At 44.8% G+C, this 16,060-nt stretch overlaps 1 protein-coding gene and 1 long non-coding RNA gene across 3 annotated transcripts in view; one reads left to right on the forward strand and one right to left on the reverse strand.

The window, feature by feature from the left end:
* The window catches only part of LOC144829255 (uncharacterized), a 74,401-nt gene extending 65,354 nt beyond the window's left edge, over positions 1 to 9,047 (forward strand). Inside the window, exon 3 of the long non-coding RNA XR_013610617.1 lies at positions 8,298 to 9,047. This is a non-coding gene — a long non-coding RNA (uncharacterized LOC144829255). The remainder of the gene's footprint in view (positions 1 to 8,297) is intronic.
* The window catches only part of SUGCT (succinyl-CoA:glutarate-CoA transferase), a 3,526,579-nt gene that overhangs the window by 2,212,409 nt on the left and 1,298,110 nt on the right, over positions 1 to 16,060 (reverse strand). The window lies entirely within an intron of this gene.

Raw genomic sequence — 16,060 nt, forward strand, 5'->3', positions numbered from 1 at the left:
AATGCTTCCGGGGATAGTTTTGTGCAGGAAGGTGTCCCTTCTTGCACAAAAACAATCCTGCTTACAACACAGGCATCATTGCACCATGGTGCAAGAGTGCCTGCATTTGCACTGGGCAGCAGATTGTGTGCCAGCACCAGGAAAAAGCCGAACTGTGCTGTATTATATTAAATATGGTGTATTCCTGCCCTTTCACTGTTACGCTGCACTTCTCTGTTTCACATAATGACAAATATGCCCTAATGTATTTCACTGCATGCTCTGTCCAGTTCCACTGTTTCTTCTAGGTGACTTTATAGAGACCCTTCCTACTACAAGCCCAAATTAAAGCCTGGTGGGTGGCCCATTTCTCTGCCTGGGCAATGGAGTAAATTACTTTGTTGCCCTGATGGAGGTTGCGACCCCCAAATGTAGAAATATCCGCCCACCCTGCAGAAATTTCTAGCATTGGCAAGAACTGCTGTCATAACGGTTCCTGTGAATGAATTGTAAGTTTAATAGACAGCTCTGTCAACATTACGGAACTGTATGGCAAACGTACAATTTTTTTTCAAAAAGAAAATACCAAAGAGGGATTTTCTTTTTGAAAATAAAAAGCACAGTGTGCTCACAACCATAGAAGTTTCCTACCATGGTAACTGGGACACTGTGCACTTATCAATGCCCCTTACCACTGTAGTGTTGTGCTAAGTGGGCGCAACCACTTTGGCCCACAAACAGTATTACCTCAATTGTTGTTTCCCCCCCAAGCGTAAGTTAAATGGTTCCGCCCGACGTGAGACGGAGGGCACGTTCTGGAGTAAATAAAAAGGCCAGGACCCTGGGCGTGGCAGGCTTGGTACTGACCACCACCGTCACACTGTGTGGTCTCCATCTGTGCAATTTGTAGGCCCAACCAGAACACGACACTGGCGACGAGGTGGTCTCGCCACCCCATCACGTGCCTCACTCCGCCCCCTGCTCCAGTGGCCCTGCTCCTGCGGCCCCCGCAGCGTGCCCGCTCGGCAGCCCGAGCCTCGCTGCCCCACCGCTCTGCCGCTGGACTCACCGCTGTCTCCTGGCCCTCTGACGGCGTCGGTCCGCCACCCGGACTATTGCCTGCAGGCGACCCGCCGTTCTCATCCTGCGGAAGAGGCCCCGTGGTCCCAGGTGCGTGCCTTCCTCCTGGCGCCCTGCCGCGCTCTCGCACCCGCCTGCTCCCAGCCTCCGGCGTCTCGCCAGCCCGGCAGGCCTAGCGTGCTACGCCGGCGTGCCGTTTACCACGCATCGCGCGTGCACTGCGGCGGCCCTGCCATCTCCCACGCATCTCGCGTGAGGGAGACCTGCCGTCTATCACGCATCTCGCGTGCAACGTTACAGGATCACCAGCTGCTGCCTCACACTGCCTGCAAGCACATCTGGCGTGCTCCTGGCCTCTAGGCCCACTAGTGACAGGGCGCCCCTTCTGCTGCCTGATCTCCCGGCCCCCTCATGGCCACTGTACCACCGCTGGAACCCTTTGCGGTCACGGGCACGCCGCCTTCCCAAGCTGCTCGATGGAAGAAATGGGTAGAGCGCCTGGAGAACTACTTTGTTGCTGCGGACATTGCTGTGGAGCGGCGTCGAGCCATGCTTCTGCACCTGGGAGGAGAAGCCATACACAACATCTCGAAGGACGTAGTGGAAGGAGGCCCGCCCCGGAACTACGCCACGCTACGCCACGCCATAACCACATAATTCGAGCCCTTCGCCAGCGCGGACTACGAAAGGTTCTTACTTCGCCAAGCCCGCCAGCTCCCAGAAGAGTCCGTCGACGTCTTCCATGCGAGACTCAAAAAGTTAGCCAGCACATGCACCCTTCCGGATGCGGACGACGAGATTCGCGCTCAATTTATACAAGGCTGCACCTTCTCGAAACTACGTGAAAGAGTCCTGGAAACAGACAACATGCCCATGCGCGACATCTTAGCGCTCAGACGATCTAAAGAACTATCAAAAGCGCGAGCAGCACATATGGAGCCAAAGCCAACGGTCACAGTCAAAGTTGAACCCGTGTGCGCCATCAAGACGAACGCCACAGACACGCGCACAAAACCGCCCCGAAGACCTCGGCCAAGCCCAGCTCAGTCACCTCACGACCGCCCCTGCATGTGGTGCGGAGGAGCAAGCCCCCACAACGGAGCATGCCCTGCACAAGGAAAAATCTGCAGCGCCTGTGGAAAAGCCAACCACTTCACGAGTGTGTGTTTATCTTCACAGAAGAAAAAGTCCAACGGCCCACCCCGAAGAGTGAAACAAATAGAACCGCTGCCAGATACCGCTGACAACAGCGACATGGACGATGACGAAGCGGACGCAGCGTCCGTCCACGTAGTGCGAATGCTCAACACATTAGCCGCAACACCTTCCGCAGAACCTATGTGCACAGTGAACATACAAGATCAAGCAGTGGCAGCCCTCATCGACACCGGGGCAAGGATCAATCTGATGGCCGTCAGCGTATACCGGACTTTAGACACACCACCAGTGCTCCATCCCACGAGGGTACAGGTGTATGCCTATGGCACCAGTCGACCCCTCCGCCTGTGCGGAGTGTTCCGGACAACAGTATCACACGACTCCCATCAGGTACACACCAAGGTCTACGTGTCGCAAGAAGGGTCCGGGTTCTTGCTCGGCTGCCGGACTGCCCAAGACCTAGGGCTGATCTACTTCGCCCTCACCGTCCAAGCCCACAGCCTCGACCATCTCGTGATGCAACACACCTCACTGTTCGACGGGATCGGCTGTTTGAGAGGACCCGCCGTTCGCCTTCACATAGATCACTCAGTCGCTCCAGTGGCCCTCAGACACCGGCGTATAGCGTTCCACCTGCGGCCCAAAGTGGAAGCGGAACTACGTGTGCTCGAGAGAGCCGGAATCATAGAAAGAGTCAGCGGGCCCACTCCATGGGTGTCACCCATCGTGGTGGCCAAGAAATCGAAGCAACCAGGCGCCGTGCGGATCTGCGTAGACATGCGCATTCATAACCTCGCAATCAAAAGGGAACGCCATCTGACACCAACCATAGACGACATCATCGGTGAGCTGTCAGGTTCAAAGTGGTTTTCGAAGATGGACCTGAGGTCCGGATACCACCAGATCCCTCTGCACCCGGACTCCCGCCCGATAACGACCTTCTCCACCCACGCAGGCCTGTGGAGATACACCAGACTCAACTTCGGGATCTCCAGTGCAGCCGAAGTATTTCAGAACATCATTCAAAATGTCCTGCAAGGGCTAGACGGCGTACTAAACGTGAGCGACGACATCTTAGTCCACGCGGCGACACTGGAGGAACACATCCGACGCCTACAAGCCGTCTTCGCCAGGCTGCAAGAGAGGGGTCTGACCCTTCACAGGGAGAAGTGCGAATTCCTCCGAAAAGACATCAGCTTTTTCGGCTACAGATTCTCCGACCAAGGCGTTGGGCCGGACCCGGACAAAGTCAAAGACATCCATGATGCTCCCGCCCCGACATCAGTGACCGCTGTCCGCAGTTTTCTTGGGATGGTGACATACTGTGGGCGTTTCATTAAAGACTTGTCCGACCTCACCGGCCCTCTTCGTGACCTCACAAAGTCCACATCCACCTGGGAGTGGGGACAGGAACAGCAAGAAGCCTTCCAGAAGACTAAAACGGCACTCTCAGCAGACACGACCCTGGCCTACTTCAACCCTCGATATGAGTCCCAACTCGTGGTTGATGCCAGTCCGACCGGCCTCGGCGCTGTCCTGACCCAACTACAGCCATGCGGAGAGTGGGCACCCGTCGCGTACGCAAGCAGGACTCTCACTGCGACAGAACAAAGATATTCACAAATTGAAAGAGAGGCCATCGCCATCCTATGGGGGTGCCGTCACTTCCATATCTACGTGTACGGACATCCATTTGTAGCGATCACTGACCACAAGCCACTTCTTCCACTGTTCCAAGGGTCCTCCTCACGGCCCCCCCCCTCGCATCGAGAAATGGGTACTCCAGCTCCAAGAATACCAATTCACAGTGGAGTATCGGCCATGCTCCAGAAATCCCGCCGACTACCTGTCGCGCCATGCCCGCCCGGTCACTGAAGCAGAAGCAGCGGAAGCCGACGCCACTGAAGAGTATGTCAGAATGATTGTAGAGCGGTCGAGGCCGTTGCCAATCTCCCTTGAAGACGTGACACGAGCCACCAAAGACGATGACTGCCTGCAAATTGCCATCCAGGCCATCCAGTCAGGAAACTGGAAACCACTACAGAGCCCGGCATCGTTCCGCACCCCAGAAGCCCAGGCCACACTAAAAGCACTTTACCAAGTCGAGGGCGAGCTATCCATCTCGCCAGAAGGATGTCTCCTGAGAGGCCCCGCCTAGTACTACCAGACAGCCTCACCCAGCAAGCGGTCCTCCTAGCCCATGGCGCCCACCAAGGCATAGTGAAATCGAAGAATCGCATCCGAACCAAACTCTGGTTCCCAGGGCTCGACAAGAAAGTCGAAGAAGTCATCCAACGATGTCCAGTGTGCCTAGCGACCAGCCTGCCCAACCCCCCAGCACCTGTAATTACAGAGGAAGGACCAACCACCACATGGGCACGGGCCAGCGCAGACTTTGGCAGCCTCCCGGGGGGGAAGTACATGTTTGTTGTGGTAGACGATTTCTCAAGGTACCCCGAAATTGAAATCCTGCCCTCCACCGCAGCCTCCGAAGTGGTCCCAAAGCTAGAGAAAATTATAGCGACCCACGGCCTCATAGGGGAACTACGCACTGACAACGGACCCCCCTTCAACGGCGGTGAACTGGCAGAATATCTACAATCACACCGCATCAAGCACCGGAAGATAACCCCCAGGTGGCCTCAAGCCAATGGCGAAGTCGAGCGACTTATGAGAACTCTAAATAAGACTATCCAAATTGCCATGGCAGATGGACAAAACCTAGAACTAGCCCTCTTCCAATTTCTGAGAGAGTACAGACTGACACCCCACTGCACCACCGGGATCCCTCCAAGCCGCCTATGCTTCAACAGAGCAGTGGTAGACACTCTCCCGCACCATCCCATGTGGGCCTCAGCTCCAACTCAGAACAACCGATCCATGGAACAGCGAACAAAGTCCAACAGAGAGGCGTCAAGGCGGAGGAGAGCTGCGGACAGCCCCATTCAAGTCAGCGACCGGGTGCTGGTGAGAGATCGCCACCCGGGAGGGAAGTTCCGCCTCCCGTTCGAACTGCACCCGTGGACTGTCACCAATGTCAACGGCACCATGATCACTGCAATGAGAGGGAGAGAGACAGTCACCAGAAATGTATCATTTTTCAAACGAATCTCAAATGGAGAAGACAACGGATTCCCGGACTCAGCTGAGCAATACCCAAGGCCGGCCCAAGACCCACGAGAAACAGAAGGAGAGGACGCTCCCAGCGAGGAAGAAGCCCCGCAAGCGGACCCAACCACACCGGTCAAGAATGAACAAGAGCCGCCAGTGGCCCACAGCCACTCTGGAACTGCTGCAGCCAAAGACTCTGAAGAACTGACTCCCACACAAGCGGGCGAGCGCAGCCTGAACAGGTACAACCTGCGTCCCTGCCCAAAGCCATCTCAGAGGTACCGGGACTTCGTGGCCTGTTGCAGTCGCTGAGAGAGCCCGAGCTGCACAGCAACTGTCGCACAAGTAAGACTGTTCCTTTTTGCATTTTGAAAACCTCAGAGACTATAAGCAAGAAAGTTAAGATATGATGTCATGTTGGTTTTGTTTATTTTCCTTCAGGGTAAAGGAGGAATGTAGTGTTGTGCTAAGTGGGTGCAACCACCTTTGGCCCACAAACAGTATTACCTCAATTGTTGTTTCCCCCCCCAAGCGTAAGTTAAATGGTTCCGCCCGACGTGAGACGGAGGGCACGTTCTGGGCGTGGCAGGCTTGGTACTGACCACCACCGTCACACTGTGTGGTCTCCATCTAACCAGAACACGACAACCACCAGGTTTTTCATGACGGTGATAGTTATTGAAAATCGGTTGTATGCCGCCCATCTAAATTTGGTGAGTTGACATATAGCCAAACCTCCAATTTCCTTTACTCCGTGAGGTTGTCAGAGGAGTTTGACAATACCAGAGACAGAGAAATTGCTACAGTCCTCAAAACTATGGTCCGCCCAATTGTAAATCAGGCGGTTAGAATATAATGTTGATGGGGAGGGAACTACATCACAGCTGTCTTGGAGTTACCTTTCCCCAACATTTAAATCAGGCCCCGTGTATCTATCCTTTTCTTTTCTACCCTCTATTACAGGCTCAGACACCTCGACCTATTTCAGGATAAGAGCAACAATGAGATTAATAGCGCTTGAAAGCAAAAGAAATGTATATTAGCCTCGGTACAATTCATCACCTTTCAAACAAAGCATTGCCCTATGTCCACTAATAGACTTCCTCATCTTATCAAGAGTGTGTTGTGAGGTAAAAGGGTAACTACAATGCAATACAGTGATGTGGGCGCGCACACGTTGCCTGGATTTGACCTTATGGCTGGAATATTAAATTCTTCTTGTTGACCACTCTCCAGCTAGCTAGCATATATAGACCTGGATAATTAATTTAGTAACTGTCAAGAAACATGGAGGTTAGTGGTTTGAATCGGCGTAATGCGGGCCAGCTTTTCATCAATCGAGAGTGATGAAATGCATGTAGCAGGCTGAGTAAATAAAGTAATTGTCATTATTATTCTTCTATGGACCGTATGCATGTCTCACAGTAGCCATTCTTGTAAAAGGAATTTTTCTCTGGGGGAACACTGCGTTTTGGAATTGTACATTTTTCAGCAGTGATGAAGCAAATATAAAGCAGGTGTTTTTCACTATCGTCAGTACAGCTAGATCCTCTTTGCTTTAGGCTGGAACTTCTCTCACTTTAATATTTGGCCTTTAAACCATGTGGTTCACCTCACCATTCATAGTTCTAGAAGGCATGGAGCTTGTATCTTGTGGTAGCACCCACGGTCTCTTTTGGAACACCACATAGGGGCACAAGGGGATTCGCTATCACATCAGGAGGGGAAGCTTTGACTTAAGTAACCTGCATCAGGTTACTCATATCCAGAGGTAAGTATTATCGTTTCTGCAAATAAACCTGGCAAAAGAAAGGGCAAAACATTCGAAAAACATTAATACCCTAACCTTTCTTCATCCTTGTCCCCTAGATTCTTTCTGACTGTAGCTGGCATCTTCAATTTTTGAAGAAAAAGTAAGCATTAGGCACACTAGCAAGGCTTTATTTTGTTACAAAATAGAAAATCTGAATTTAGCTCAGGCTTCTAATGCTTTCACAAAATGTGTTTGTCTTGTCTCGATTTAGTTTTCAGAGTCCCGAGATCCAGATTGTTTTAACACTATGAACTTATTTTTAATAAAGTTACTCATTGTCAGTGGGACTAATTTGGTAAGATTATTCATGATCCAGTCACAAAGTTGATCTTATGCAGAATAAGTGTTGTACCCCTCAACAAATGTGCATGATGTAATTGTGATTTTCAGTAGCACACACTGCAGTCATTTGGCGTTTGGAAAGTTATTCAATGATGTTCAAAGCCTACATGCTGTAACAGGGCTTGCAGGAAATGCATATGCATTAGCATGGGGTGAGCATAGACAGGCAAAGGAATAGAATAGAATAGAACATTTATTTAGTGCACAAAACCTCAAAAAGAGGAGCCGTTGTGCTTTTCAAAGGGAAAGGTGGAAAGTCATTTGTTTATTAACAGGTGAGATTTTAACCCCTTTCTGAAGCATTCATAGTTGCCTTGGGTGCAAATATAAATAGGCATGGCAGTCCAAGACCTGACCATCAAAAAATGCAATGATTAGCCACCCTGTCTGGTTCTTTTATATTTCGGTAATTTGATCAGAGTTGTAAACCTTGATCGTAGAGAGCGCGTTGGAGAGTACCAATGAATATTGGGCATGTAAAAGCAGATGTCATGCAATACAGAGCTTTATAGGAGAGACAAAGCATTTTCAAGATACTTCTCTAGGCAGTGCTGATGCCAATTTTATTCGCTAACAAAATACTTTTATTAATAATTTGCGAAGCTTATCTTTAAGTAAAATGTATGCTAAATTCAAAACTTGTACTAGGTATTCATACTTAAATGATATAGGCCTGCATAATAGATAAAAGTGTTGATTTAAGTTAGCCTAACTGTTTATGCCATGTTAAATTAAAATGAATGCATTAACACTGAAAGGCCTGTTTTCCACATTGAATAGTTGCCTCTCACACAATGTTTTCTCTTTATTTCAGATGTTGTATTTTTCCAGAAGACTTCTGTTAGCTTGTGAATGTCACTTGTTTTTGCAATAGATAGCACTCAACATAAGGAGAGGACGCGACTGGAAGGAGGATTCATGGGAAGAACTGTCTGGACCGCAAAGTATCAAAGAAGTACTTTATCAAGGTTTAATGCCTGGAAGTCTATTGTGCCTGTATGGGAACATGGGGGGTTTGCCAAATCTCAGGAATTTACTGAAATATTACTGGAGGATAAAGAAAATGGAAGAAATAATATTACAACATGGAATATTTTGTGTTTGTATTAGTGAATGTTCCCAGAGTAGCAGCTAGATTCTAGTATTCCTTTACTGACACTCTAGCTGGAGGCTCCTCTCTGAGCTTCCTAGACTTCTCTACATGAGAGGTTAATTAGCCTATTTTTCTTATGTCTGCTGATTTATGACTGTGAAAAGTTTCCAGTCTGACATGCTAATGCTTAATGCTTGCGCATTGATTCTCTCATCAAAGTTCTTCATTGGATTTCTAAACTGACACCTTTTCTTTTTCTCTCATTTTTCCTACTTATTTAGAATAGGGAATTTTCCTTTATGGAACATCCTTGCTGCATTATTACTATATTATTTCTAACAAACATTTTGGTTTATTTTATAATCAAATAGGGATTGATGGATTATATTAACGTTTAATGCTGAAATCTTAAGATTAACCCTAAATGAATAAAAAAAATGAAAGGTTAAAAAGAATTCCAAATAAAACCCTTTAACTCACACACAATTCTCTTCATTGACTGTGCTAAACGCCTTTAACGATTTATTGCTATGTACAGCATTGCTCCTTCCTTCACCTTATCAATGGACAAAGTTCATGCAACCAGTGGCAAGGGTTATTCAATGATTTTGCCCAAAGATTGAGTTATAGAAAACCCCATTCTCTCAAGTGGGAGTGAGAAAATGGTTTACATTACAGGAGAAAGGAGCTGAAATAATTTGCCTTAGTTTAGAATTGCCCATGTCCCGTAGGTCCAAAGCCTGAACTTGAAAACTGAATGAGATAGCGGGTTGCAGTGGTGACGGTGTGAGTATCAATAGGGTATGGGTCACTATTGTCTGATTAAGAGTCTGTTTTAAAGTTTTGTATTTGTGTTATGATAAAGTCAATAGAATAGTTGTGTATATTTTTAGATGTTGAGGAGTAGAAGGTGGTATCAGACTCAAAGTAGTCCAAGATCCCGTGATAATTTGACAATAGTTAAAATTGTAGTGTTATTTGTCTGCCAAGTATTCGTGGTGCATATTTGTGACGTAGAATTGACTGCACAATTGAGATAGATAGTATACAAATTTGTTGTGGGTGTATTAAAATTGATTGGTGTTAGTGGAACCTATTGCGCCAAGGCAAAACTATAGCAGTCAGGGTCATTTCCGTCTGGTTGAGATTTCATTTGCATGTACATGTGTGTAGGGAAGACGAAATGTATTAAAATTATTTGATTTATTTTTTGTATGAATGATCTATTTCGAATTCTTTAGTGGAGCAAATAACGGTTATTTGTTTATATGCTTGCTTACAGTTGCATAATTGTGTACAAGGGGGTTATTGAAAACTTATATATGGAAAATTAATAGAAATGAAGCCATCTTCTAGACCTACACATATAAAGCATTAATTGCTTCAGAGTGAGGAGATCATGCCAAAAAGAAAGAAAAACATCAGAATAGAGCAAAGATAGCAGTGCAAAATTCCGCTGATGCTCAATGGGATGAAGGGCAGCAAACTGTGAGAAAATGCATTGTCGAGGGAACTAGGATGTACCCAGCAATAACAGCAGATAAAGCTAAAAATAATCAAACGCCGGGAAATGACAATGAGGAAGCTGCAAGGAAAAGATGCCTTGTCCTCACGTCCACTGCCATATGTGGCCCTCACAACCAATATGGAGGGTGTTACTACTGCTAGTACTACATTGGCTACAGCACTTGTTGAGCTGAATGCAATTCATATTGAAAGATGGCTTCACGCACTCCCAATTGCACCTCCACCTGCTGAAGCCGCCCCTACTGTAATTGCTTTGGGTGTTACTGCTTCTATTGTGACTGCTCCTGCCACAGTGTCACAGGTTGTGTCAGCTTGGACACTGAAAGTGCCTGTTGTTGCAACTGCACCAATAAATATTGTTCTGAATGCTTTCATTGAAGGTTCTGTAAGAGGAGTAGCTGCATCAGGGTTCATCCGGATATCACAGAATTCACAAATTGCTGCCTGAACACCAGCACAAAATGTTCAATCATTGAGATAAGGGAGAAAAATTGTCTTTATGACACCAATTACACAGGGTGAGATAGGGTGATTTGACAATGGAATTTTTCCACCATGGTTTGAAAAAACTCTATAGAATAAAAGGGTGGGAGATACAGAGAGAATATATACAGACCGGGAAAAAGCAAGAACCTTAGATGTACCAAATTTAAAGATGGCATTAGTGGAAATTATAAGAGGATGCCGATACATTTCACATGTAAACCAATAACAGGAAAATTAATTGATATATCTGTATAAAGAAATCACAAGACGGGTGGATGCTACTCAAAACAAATTAACTGAATTGACAGGAAAATATGAGGTGGATCTCCCGAAGAGTGTTCTTTACATAAATGTTTCAGGGCACAGTTATATGAAGATGCTATTGTGACAATGGGGTCTTAAAGAATGAGATTACACATTGCAGAATTGGTAAAGTGCATCTGCAAATGGAGCGATTTTGACAGATTAGAAGTGGGCAAAGAAACAGGGAAGGAAAAAATACAACCAGATGCTGCAGAAGGGAATGATAAACCACCACCAGCACCCACAGATGAAGATGAGGTTTTAAATGTTCCTATGAGGGAAGTACCAGTTGGCAAGTATGTTCATGCACCAAGTAGTAGAGGTGAACTCGCAACATTTACAAACAACTCTCCGAAGCTGAGAGAGAATCTCACTTAGTGGTATACACATGTGGACAGATTTGTAAAGATTTCAAAGGTTTTGTGAACAGATTCGAATACTTTCTTTGATAATGTGGTACAGAGTGACTTGTGAGCTGAATGGAAGATAGATGTGCAATGGCCTTCAAGAGATGCACATGCGTGTGAACCTTCATCGGTGGTAATGACAAAGTTTGATGAGGTGATTACTTTTTTGAAAGGGAAAGTTCTAGCGAGAGACATTGATTGGTTAAAGATCAACATAACTACCCAAGAAGATAAAGAATCAGTGCATGCTTACTATGAACGATTATTGCAGGTGTTTAAACAGTGTAGTGGACAAGAAAATCCCCCAAAAGTAGATATGGGACGTTTTGCATCACAATTTGCTCTTGGGTTGAGACCAGAGTTCAGTAGGCACATACAACAGAATGTGATTTGTTGGCAGACACAATCTTTAGATGAGATCCTGAATTATGCAAAATACTGTAGTGATGAGCAAGAGATGAAGCAGAAGAGACTTCGAGAGATGTTTATGCTGGCGCAAACTAAGCTAATTCAAAAGGGATTTCAGAATCAATCATATTGAGGAAATGTTGGGGGAATGCAATGTGTTGGTTTTTGGTATGGACATCAAATTGCACAGGGTGGAGTTAGTGTTTCACAGGGAAGAGGTCAAGGTGTTTCAGTTGATCCAAATAATAATAGACATTGCCACTTTGAAGAAATCAACTCTTTATCTCTACTGTAACAGGCTCGAGCACTGGAAGAAGGAGCATAGACATAATCCAAATCAAGTGAGTGTTAATGGGCCAATGCAAGGGTTAAATGTCCACATTCAGGTTCCAGGCCAACAAATGCAGACGGAAATGCAATCACAAGTTCCTATGATACAGGTCCCACAAGCTCTGATGCCCCCACAAAATATGGGTAATCCTAGATTCAATGTGAATCAAATATCGAGAGCAAATTCAAATCCATTCCAAAATTAGAACCCATTTCAACAGTTCCCCATGTTGAAGAATGAGAGTTTTGATTCTGACAATTCCCAATGAGGGTGCCTGAAGGGGAGGAATATTGCGTAGTTGGTGCAGTCTTAAAAGTAGACCAAAGTGGACTATTTGTGGAAAAAGTGGTTAATGTCCACCAAGTGTAATTTCTCATTGATACAGGAGCTTCACGTTTTACTGTTAGAACAGCAGACGTCCCAGGCCTACCCCTCTCAGGAAAGAGGATCCAAGTTGTGGGTGTTACGGAAAAAAACATAACTAATCCTGTTTCAAAGAAAGTGCCTGTAAAAATAGGTTCCTTTGTGTAAGACCATCAGTTTGTGATATGCAATTCAAGAGCTGTAAATCTGTTGGGGAGAGATCTTCTTTGCAAGTTAAAATACACTATTTACAGCACACTAGATAGTGCTGAATTTCAAATGCATGATCAGGATGTTGAATTTCAAATGGCCTGACAAGGAACAACTGTAGGATCGTATTCTGTAAGAACAATAGAGGATTTAACTACTGATTTGAGAGATACTTTTCCTGAGAACACCACCTCATAATTTAACACCATAGACAGTTGCTGGAATAACCACTGGGATTGAAAACATTATAAAATAAGGGATTTTGAAGGAAATTGTCAGATGTCCTTGCAATATGTTGATTATGGGTTTACAGAAGCTCAACAGCAGGCATTGAATTGTACAGGATTTTCAGAAAATTAACAACATATTTGTCCCATGGTACCGAATCCAGCAACAATAGTTTCCAATTTGCTGCACTGCAGAGTGGTTAACTGTTGTGGATCTCTGCCAGGCTTTCTTCTCTAATCTGTTGCACGAGGACAGCAAATTCATGTTCTCATTCATCTTTAGAGACAGAGTTTTGGCATGGTGTTGAGTTCCACATGAGTATACAGAGAGTCCTTCGATCTTTAATCAGGTCTTGAAAAAGAATCTTGAGACTTTGCAGATGCCTTGTAATGAATTTCTTCTGCAGTGCATTGATGACCTGCCTGTGGCATCACGTATGCAAGAAGCTTGTAAACAAGACACACTTGCTCTTTTAAATCATTTGTCCCCGAGCAAATTACAATACTGTCAAAAATAAGTCCTATATTTAGGACATCTCATCATGAAGGGAATGAATAAAGGTGTCACAGAAGAGAATGGAGACGATTTGGAAGATGAGTCCACCTAGATCTCAGAGAGGAGCCAGAATGTTCCTGGGAATGGTTGGTCAATGTAGACAATGAATACCAAACCTTTTCCTAGTGGCCAAGCTTATTTTTCAACTACACATGACCCTGTTGCTGCAGGACTGCCAGTCTGCCTTAAAGCTTTGCAGCAGTTGGTGTCAGTATTGAGAGATTTGAACATTTCAGCATTGAGGTCCTTAGAACACTTTGTGTGGCTCTTCAAGTGGAACAGAGATTTCTTTCTTTCTTTCTTTCTTTTTTTATTTTATGCGATTTTATATAGCGCGGACTTTACCCGAAGGTGTCAGAGCACTTCACAATAGGAACTGTAATGATACATGAAGAGAAAATTACAAGTGAACAAATTACAAAAGCAAACGTTACATTACTTGAGGCAATAGTGACAATTGTGAGCAAACAAAATACAAGAGGTAGCAAACGGTACATTACAGGAGAAAAAAGTGACATGTGTGCAAGTTACAAAAGCGTACAAAGCTATTGTCCCGAAGCTTAGGGATAGTGGAACAGTTAAACCGGGCTTTGAAGTCTCGGTTGGTCAAGCTCTGTGCATCCACTTCATTTAAATGGCTAGAGGCTTTACCACTGATTTTAATGAGTCTTTCAAAGCACCCCTTACAGGAGAACTGGATCATCTCCACATGAAATACTCATAGGTCGTGCCATGTGAATGTCTGCTGTACCTACAAATGCACTTGTAAACATCACAGGTGACATGATATTCGATTGCTGCAAAGGATTAGCTGATGTGGTGCATTCTGTTTCTCACTAGGTTGGAGCTGCCAGTCCACATCAGGAGCAGTGCTACAACCTTTACCCAGAAGACCAGGATTTGTTGAACAAACATGTGTGAAAATCTTGACTGGAGCGAAGTTTGAAAGGCCCCTTTCAAGTCATCTTGAATACCAACAATACTATCAAAGTTGCTGTGATATCTAATTGGGTGCATGCTTTGCATACGCAGAGATTAAGGTGCCCTTATGAGTAGTGTTATTTGAGCCAAGTCTGAGGTCTCCTATACCTGTACATCCAGAAGGACCAGAGGGGGATGAAGAGCAGCAACATCTCACACTGTTGCAAGGTCCTGAAATCTCGCAAAGTGGTGTGAAAAGGAACAAGTGTGAGAAAATAAAGACCCCTATGTAGATCAGAATGGCCAAATGATAGGAGGCAATTGAGATCAAATGCGTCAGTCGGATGTATACTACAAACCATCATCGAAGAAGCAGAATCTAGTGGTGTGAGTGAAAATGAAGAAAATCAACATACACCAAGAAGATCCAAAAAGCGAGAGTACCTTGTTGCAGATGTTCTGCACCACAATTGATGTATTACTCAGAAAATGTACCAAATGCATCAGGTTCAAATCCAATTGAATTGAGATCAGAGATATTTGAACCTCCTTGACACGCCACACAAAAAACAAGCATTGGATAAATAAGATTTCTGAAGCAACTATTACAATTAAGAACTTGACACGTACTGTTTTGTGAATTCAAAACCAAAATAAGCGAGACAACAAAGATGAACTGTGTAAAGCAGAAAAATAAAAGATTGAAATAATTGAAATTACAAATAAACAATTAACAAAAGCAAATAAAATAATTACGAAGAATCCTCCAGGGCCAAGGTTGCAGTAAAGGAGTGGGGATAACACATTCAGAAGAAGAACATTGCTGCTTAAACATCCCTCGCAAGACTAGAAAGATAGAAGAATTTGCAAAGAACATTTCTGACCTGAAACCTAAATTAGAACCTTTAAAGCCACTAGAGTATTAGCTAGATTAGGCAAGGGAGCTTTTGTTATTAGGAAATGGTTTCCAACAGTGGGTGGCGGACTTTTTAGAGTCATATTGGTACCGATACTAATAATTGGCATTTGACCAATATGCTTTTACACTTTATATAAAGGAATTAGATGTTATTTAATAAAGAAGAAAAATAAAGAGAGAACATAGGAAGAGAATTAGAACTTAAAGGAAATTGAAACACTGAAAAATAGAAAGGATGACTCAGCAGAGAATCAGGGTGCACTCTAAAGATTCATTTGTGAAGAAGAAATTATGTTTTTTTAACCATGGGTGAGGGGAAACTCATTACACAAATTTTATTTGCTAAAAAATGCATTTATTAATAATGTGAAAATCTTCTGTTTATGTCAAATATATCCTACATGCCCAATTTTTAGTAAATAATCGTATATATGAATGTTCTAGGCCTGCAAGTAAATAAAAGTGCTGATTCAAGTTAGCCTAGCTGTCAATGCCATGTTAACTGAAAATTAATACATTAACACTGAAAGGCCTGTTTTCTGCATTGAATAGCTGTTTACACTAAGGGGTCGATTCCGATTCGGGAAACAAATCCGTACGACGATTCGAATTCATAGCCGTTTCCGTACGAATCGTACAAATCCATACGAATTGCGTAGTACAATCTGTAGTAAAAAAATACGTCTGAATCGTTGCGAACCGTACGAAAAGCAAGGGAAAATCCGCACGATACGGACCCTGAAAGTGAACCGTACGAATCATAAACATACCGTACGACCTGACAAGTACGATCCAGACCGGGGAATGAGTACGCGATTTGTACGGT

This window comes from Lissotriton helveticus, chromosome 4_1 (assembly GCF_964261635.1).
Source record: "Lissotriton helveticus chromosome 4_1, aLisHel1.1, whole genome shotgun sequence".
In the NCBI taxonomy this organism is placed as follows: Eukaryota; Metazoa; Chordata; class Amphibia; order Caudata; family Salamandridae; genus Lissotriton; species Lissotriton helveticus.